This window comes from Orycteropus afer, unplaced genomic scaffold (assembly GCF_000298275.1).
Source record: "Orycteropus afer afer isolate SDZICR_OR568_19922 unplaced genomic scaffold, OryAfe1.0 scaffold00106, whole genome shotgun sequence".
Lineage (NCBI taxonomy): Eukaryota > Metazoa > Chordata > Mammalia > Tubulidentata > Orycteropodidae > Orycteropus > Orycteropus afer.
In genome coordinates, this window is record NW_006921693.1 from 8292222 (window position 1) to 8299675 (window position 7454).

Sequence of the window (7454 nt, forward strand, 5' to 3'; positions counted from 1 at the left end):
AAATAAGTGCAAATATAAAGTCACTATGTGGGTGTGAATAGACTTTTAACCTTGTTAGCCAAGACTTCCTGTAAGGAATAGCTGGAGTTGAGATTCAAGAAATGAGTGGGAATTAGTCTGACCAAGAATTGATGACAAAGGAATTTCATACAATGGAAAAAATGTAAAAGATGACTCAGGCATGTGCAGACTCACATAGTGTGTGGCTAAGCAGTTCCGTACTTCTCAAGGATAGAACGGAAAGGGTGGGAGACTGGTGGAAGATGAGGTGGGCAAACTCAGCTCCTGAAAAGCTTCTCAGGCCCTGCTGAGCATCTTGGATTTTATTCTTTGGCCAGTGGAAATCACTGAAGAATGATAAGTAGAGAGTGAAATAGATTAGTGTAAAGACCACATGCTGTCACCATAGTACCAATTCCAACTTACAGCATCCCTATAGGACAGAGTTGAATTGCTCATTTGCTTTCCAAGCTCATAAACTTCACAGAAGGAGACATCTTTTTCCTGCAGAGTGGCTGGTGTGTTCAAACCTCCAACCTTTCAGTTAGCAACCAAACACTTAACCACTGAGCCACTAGGGCTCCTCACCCCATGCTAGCCTCTCCTTCTGCCAGGTCTCCTCCACTGGTCCTATCACACAACTTTCAGTTTGCAAAAATAATGAAGATATTTTGACAACTGTTAAATATTTTCACAAAGTTCCTAAAATGAAAGCTTTCTATCAGCAAGAGCAATTTTGTTCATTATTCAATATGACCTTTCTGAAGATATTGGTGAAAATCTTTAAATGTTTTGAACGTATTTAGTGAATGATTTCCCATCTGCTTGAGTAAAGGATAAGAGGTATTGAGTAAGACAAGGATTAACACCCATTCTCCATAGCTCCTTATGACAAGAGTCCCTTTCTATCCCCAAAAGGAAGAGACAGGAAAATGTTTCATGAGCAGAAGATACGTCCTGCATCTTTATCCTCAGGGCTAATCACAGGGCATTAAATGTGGTGTGTATTCAAAAAATAAGAGAATGAGTCAACTTCAGGAAAGCAAGGCTTAAGGCCAAGTGCTGCCATTTGTTATCTGTACACTCCTGGATAATTCACTTAATCTTCCCAAATCATGTTTTCCTAGATTATAATACCTACTGCCGGTAGCATAGTGGCTAAGACACTTGCCTGCTAACCAGACAACTGGAGGTTCAAACCCACCAGCCACTCCTTGGAAGGAAGGTTGGGCAATCCTACTTCCGTAGTGATACTGCTTCGGAAACCCAAGGAGGGGTCGCTATGAGTCGGGCCGACTCGATGGCACATAACAACAACAACAACAACAACTGCCATCAAGTCAATTCCAGCTCATAGTGACCTCCATTGGGTTTGCAAGGCAGTAAATCTCTACGGAAGTAGATTGTCCCATCTTCTTTCTGCAGAGAATATTAATTACCAGCTAAGAGCACTGCATACTTGCTAAGTCTTACTCGCTGTTCCAAATTCGGTGTTTTACATTTCTTATAGCACTTAATGCCTAAGGCACTTGACTGCTAACCAGAAGGCTGGCGGTTCAAACTCACTAGCCACTCCTCGGAAGGAAGATGGGGCGATCTACCTCCGTAGTGATACTGCCTTGGAAACCCAAGGAGGGGTCGCTATGAGTCGAGTCCGACTCGACAGCACATAACAACAACAACAACATAACATTTAATCCTCATAGGTAGTCAGTGTCGTTATCATCCCTAATTTACAAATGAGAAAAATGAAGCACTCAGAAAAAAAAAAAAAGACATTTGTCCAAAGTCACATACCTAGAAAGTGGTGAAGTTAGGATTTAAACCCCCAATTTTGGTACAGAACCCACAATTTTTTGTCACTTTATGCCCATAAAATCTGCTGCAAAATAACGCTTTAAAGTATTAGAAAGCAAAAATATCACTTTGAGGATTAAGGTGGCATAGTGGATAAGGCACTTGACCGCTAACTGGAAGATCAGCAGTTCAAACCCATCAGATACTCTGCTGAAGGAAGATGGGATGATCTACTTCTGTGAAGATTTACAGCCTCTGAAAACCAATGTGGGTTGCTATCAGTCAGAAACGACTTGATGGCAGTGAGGGTTTTTTTTGTTTTGTTTTGTTTTTGGTTTTAACTTAAACCGTGGTATTTTCAATAGCCTCATATGCATCTGAAAGCTAGACAATGAAGGAGACCCAAGAAGAATTAATGCCTTTGGATTATCATGTTGGCGAAGAATATTGACTATCACACAAACTATGAGAATGAATGAGCAAATTTATCTTGGAAGAAGTACAGCCAAAAGACTTCTTAGAAGAAGGGGGCTAAACTTCTTCCATACTTTGGGATTGTTATCAGTAGTAAAGTAAACAAAAAGAAGATGATCCTTAACGAGATGGATTAACACAGTGGCTGCAACCATGGGTTCAAATGCAGCAACAATTGTGAGGCTGGCACAGGACGGGGCAGCATACTGTTCTGCTGCATAGTGTTGCTGTGAGTTGGAGCCAACTCCTAACAACAACAATGTCCATAAAACAGATTTGTTAGAATTACATTGATGGATAACTATCAATGATCTTTGTACATGGAAAACTGCTATTTGATTTTTTTTTTTTTTTTAATTGTGATTTGGGTGAAGATTTACAGAGTAAATTCACTTTCCATACAGCAGTTCACATACACTTTGTCTCATGACATTGACCACAGTTTACCACAATGCAACAGCTCCCCTTCCACTTCCTCCCCATATTACATCTTCCCAGTGTCCATCCCTCCATGCACTTGCTATTTGATTTTAAGAAATACCCCTGCAGTGTTGTGTTTAAGATAATGCTTGTAAAAGTGTGTGGTGTCTGTGTGTAATTTCTGCTGTGGAGAGACTCTCAGGAAGGATGAGTTCCTATTCTTTCATCCACAGCAAGCGGCTTCTGATTCTGCCTCCACACCCCAGCACGGAACAGCCTCTGGTACAGCTCTGTTTTCCCTCTCTCAGAGCTTCCAATTTTAAAAAATTAAAAGGAAATTCAAAACTGGTATAAGATGTTCTATAGCTATTTTGCTTTGAATGTATTTTTGTTTCCTGGACATCACTTACATTTGACAATTGTGTCTTTACTGTTTTCACATGCATCCCATCTGAAATTACTTGACAAGCGAGGTGGAGTATGCTTAGCATCAAAGACACTCTCTTGTCCTTATATTCCAACTCTTTAGCCTCCCTCCCAAGAATCATAGAATTGTGTGTGTGTGTATATGTGTGTGTGTCCATGGTCATGCAGTCAAGGGCAAATGGAAGTAAAGATGGATGTATTTCAGCCACGCCCATCCAAAACTTGGAACTCAGCACCTCAGCTAAAACTTCCTTCCAAGCTCCAACAAAAAGTTTAAAACTAAAAGCTTTCCAAGCATCTATGGCTCCATGCATAAAACCCTAACATAAATGATTAGCTCAATTTAAAAATGTCCAGTGCCTCACTTGTCTGACAGTATAGTTGCAACCCAGTGTGGATTCACTGAATTTTGTACCATCCATCTATCAGAGAACCTGAAATCAGAGATATGATCAAAGGGATAGCATCCACAATTCAAAAGTTCAAGTTCAGGTCAAATAGCAAGACGAAGTTGTTGTAAACTGATGTCAGATGACAAGTGTGTGAGAAGATGTTCATTAGTTATTAGGAAATGCAAATTAAAACTCTAATGAGCTATCACTGTACATCAAAATAGCTATGATATGATTAAAAACAAACACTGAAAATAATGGGTCTGGCAAAGATGTGGAGAAATTAGAATCCAATGCATTGCTGGTTGGATTATAAAGTGGTATATAGCCACTGTGGAAAACAGTTTGGTAGTTTTTCAAAAAGCTAAACATAGAATCACCATATGATCTAGCAATTCCACTCCTACATATATACTCAAAAGAATTGAAAGCAGGAACACACAGAGACGCATGTACACCAATGTTTATTACAGCACTATGCATAACAACCAAAGTTGTAAACATCCTAAATGTCTATCAACAGATAAAAGGATAAACAAAATGTGGTAGATATGTTCAATGGATATTACCGAGCTACAAAGACAAAGGAAGTTCTAATAATACTCTAATATGGATGAAACCTGAAAATGTTATACCAAGTGAAATAAAATTAGTCACAAAGGAAAATATTGTATGATTCTATGTATATGAAATACCTAGAAGAGGCAAGAGCTGTTGTTGTCAGTGTTGTTAGGTGCCATAGAGTTGTCTCCGAATCATAACAACCCTACACACAGCAGAATGAAACATCGCCCGGTCCCTTGCCAGCTCCATGATCCCTGCTCCACTTGAGCCCATCACTGCAGCCACAGTGTCAATCCATCTCGTTGAGGGCCTTCCCCTCTTTCGTCGACCCCCCCCATCTTACCAAGTATGACATCCCTTGCCAGGGAATGCACCCTTCTAACAACATGACCAAAGTAGGTGAGACGAAGTCTGGCAAATCTGTAGACACCTAAGTTTGTTAGTGGTTACCAGAGGTGGCTAGGGGGAAGGGGAAAGTGGGACTCATTGCTTAGGGGACCCTGAGCCTTTGTTAAGAGTGATGAAAAATTTAGAGGGAGATAACAGTGGTGGATGAACAACATGATGAGCATAATTAATATCACTGAGTTATGCATACTATCATTGTTGTGAGGTGCCGTCAAATTGACTTTGACTCATAGCGATCCTGTGTACAACAGAAGGAAACATTGCCTGTGCCAGCCTCACAATCTTTGCTATACATGAGCCCATCGTTCCAGCCACTGTGTCAGTCCATCTCGTTGAGGGCCTTTCCCTTTTTCACTGACCCTCCACTTTACCAAGTATGACATCCTTCTCCAGGGAATGGTCCCTTCTGACCACATGACCAATATTCTTCACCAACATCTTAATTCAAAGGCATCAATTTTTCTACAGTATTCCTTACTTGTTCTCTACCTTTCACATGCATATGAGGAAATTGAAAAGACCATGGCTTGGGTAAGACTCACCTTAGTCCTCAAAGTGCTGTCTTTGCTTTTAACACTTTAAGAAAGTCTTTTACGGCAGACTGCCCAAGGTAACACGTCACTTGATTTTGTGACTGCCGCTTCTGTGGACATTGATTGTGGATCTCAGTAAAATGAAATATTCCACAACCTCAATCTATCTCCATTTATCATGATGTTTATTGGTCTAATTGGATTTGGGTAGAGACATAGATATGCCATACGTTGTTCTATTTCCAAATTAACACACCAAACCTATGGTTTAATTGCCCTTTGAACTTGAGGGAAAAGAGACAAAGAGATAGCAAACAAATTTCCCTATTTCACAGATTTACTCGATGGCAAAACTAACATATGAACTCAGAGTAAGCCCAGTCTCCTACCCACTACATAATATTGTTTCTCTAATGTAGAAAAAGGAGCTCTGGTGGTGTAGTGCCTAAGGTACTTGACTGCTAACCAGAAGGTTGGCGGTTCAAACCCACTGCCACTCCTTGGAAGCAAGGTGGGGCAATCTACTCCTGTAGATCTATCGCCTCAGAAACCCAAGGAAGGGTCACTATGAGTCAGGTCCTACTTGATGGCACATAACAACAACAACAACAATGCTGAAAAACTTATCCCAACTCACACTGCTGGTAGAGTAGCTGTTGTTGTTGTTATGTACCTTTGAGTCACAGCTAGAACTTGAAAAATATCTTCCTAGCTTTACTTGCACACCACACTGCCTTTTACAATCTCTTTTTTTTTTTCAGAATGTAATTTGTCACTAAAAGTTGTAGCACTGAAAACCCCTGAGAGATAATCTAACCTCATTTCCTCATTCTCAGATAAGAGATAGGATACCCACAGAGGAGAAGGGATTCAGTGAAAATTACATAACAACTTAGTGAACCCCAAACCCAAATCTCCTCTTCACATCCATCATCTACCATGCACTTTGGTAGTCCAGTATAACCTGTTGCATAAATGTTTTCTTTTTATATGACTTGTATCCACCAAAATGATGTCTTGACTGCTACTTTCATTGGTGTTGATTGTGGAACCAAGTAATATGAAATCTTTGAGAACTTCAATCTTTTCTCTAAAAGACCTATTTAAAGTTTTGAAGAGCAAAGATAACTCTGTGGAGACTGAGGTGTGCCTAACTCAAGCCATGGTATTTTCAATCACCTCATATGCATGTGAGAGCTGGACAATGAATAAAGAAGACAGAAGAAGAGTTGATACTTTTGAGTTGTGGTGTTGGTGAAGAGTACTGAAAGTACCATGGACTGCCAGAAGAACTAACAAATCTGTCCTGGAGGAAGTGCAGCTGGAATTCACCTTGGAAGTGAGAATGACCAGACTTCCTCTTAACCTAATTTGGTCATGTTGTCAGAAGGGACCATTCCCTGGAGAAGTATATCATGCTTGGTAAAGTAGAGGGTCAACAAAAAAGGGGAAGGCCCTCAATAAGATGGGTTGACACAGTGGCTGCAACAATGGGCTCAGGTATAGGAAGGATTGTGAGGCTGCCGCAAGACCAGGCAGTGTTTCTTTCTTTTGTACGCAGGGTTGCTATGAGTCTGAGCTGACTTGACAGCACCTAACAACAATCCACTACAAAATGGCAAATAAGAAGAAAGCTACTAGGAAAAAAAGTCATAATTCCATAAATTGAAAAAGAGTAAAAAAAAAAAAAAAAAACCCCACAAATTATACCTATACAGCTTTCAAAAATACCATGCTGAACCTTCCACCATAATTTTTCCTATGGAATTTTGAGCTGCACCAATTTACTTGTCTACACTAGCAGACATTTGTTCCTATGAAATCTACTCACCATAGGACTGGACATTATTTCATTCCATTGTATGTGGGATCACTGTGAGTCAGAACTGACTTGATGACATTCCAGCACTTGACATTCATCCAAAAATTGTTTAATGAAATCCTGTTATATGAACTTGGAAATCAGACAAAAAGAACTGTAGGTGCCTTGATCTGTAGTAGTATCTTGCACAATAGAGTGGGTCATCTGTTGGATAAGTGAATGAGTGGGTGAGTGAAGACAGGAAGCTTCTGCAGATGTGTCCACAACAAAGCAACTCTATTTGGACATATAGTCAGAATATAATCTGCACCCTTCCTGTAAGGGACTTTCAGGAGGACAGCTGGGGATTTTTCAGTATCACCAGAATGTTTCAAAAATGCTCTGGGAATCCTAACACATAGGGATATACTTACTGAGCTCTGTTCTTTTTTTTGCATTATTAGTGTATTTCCCTTTATATTGAAGTATCAGTCCTGTGTGACAAGAAATTAAAAATGAGGAGAGCATAAAAAAGCTGCACAGATTCCTGATCCAAGAAAGCAAAAGTAATTCAGGAGCAGTTAATGGTGATGGTTGAATGCCGTGATGAACATAGCTACTGCCACTGAACTGTTCAAG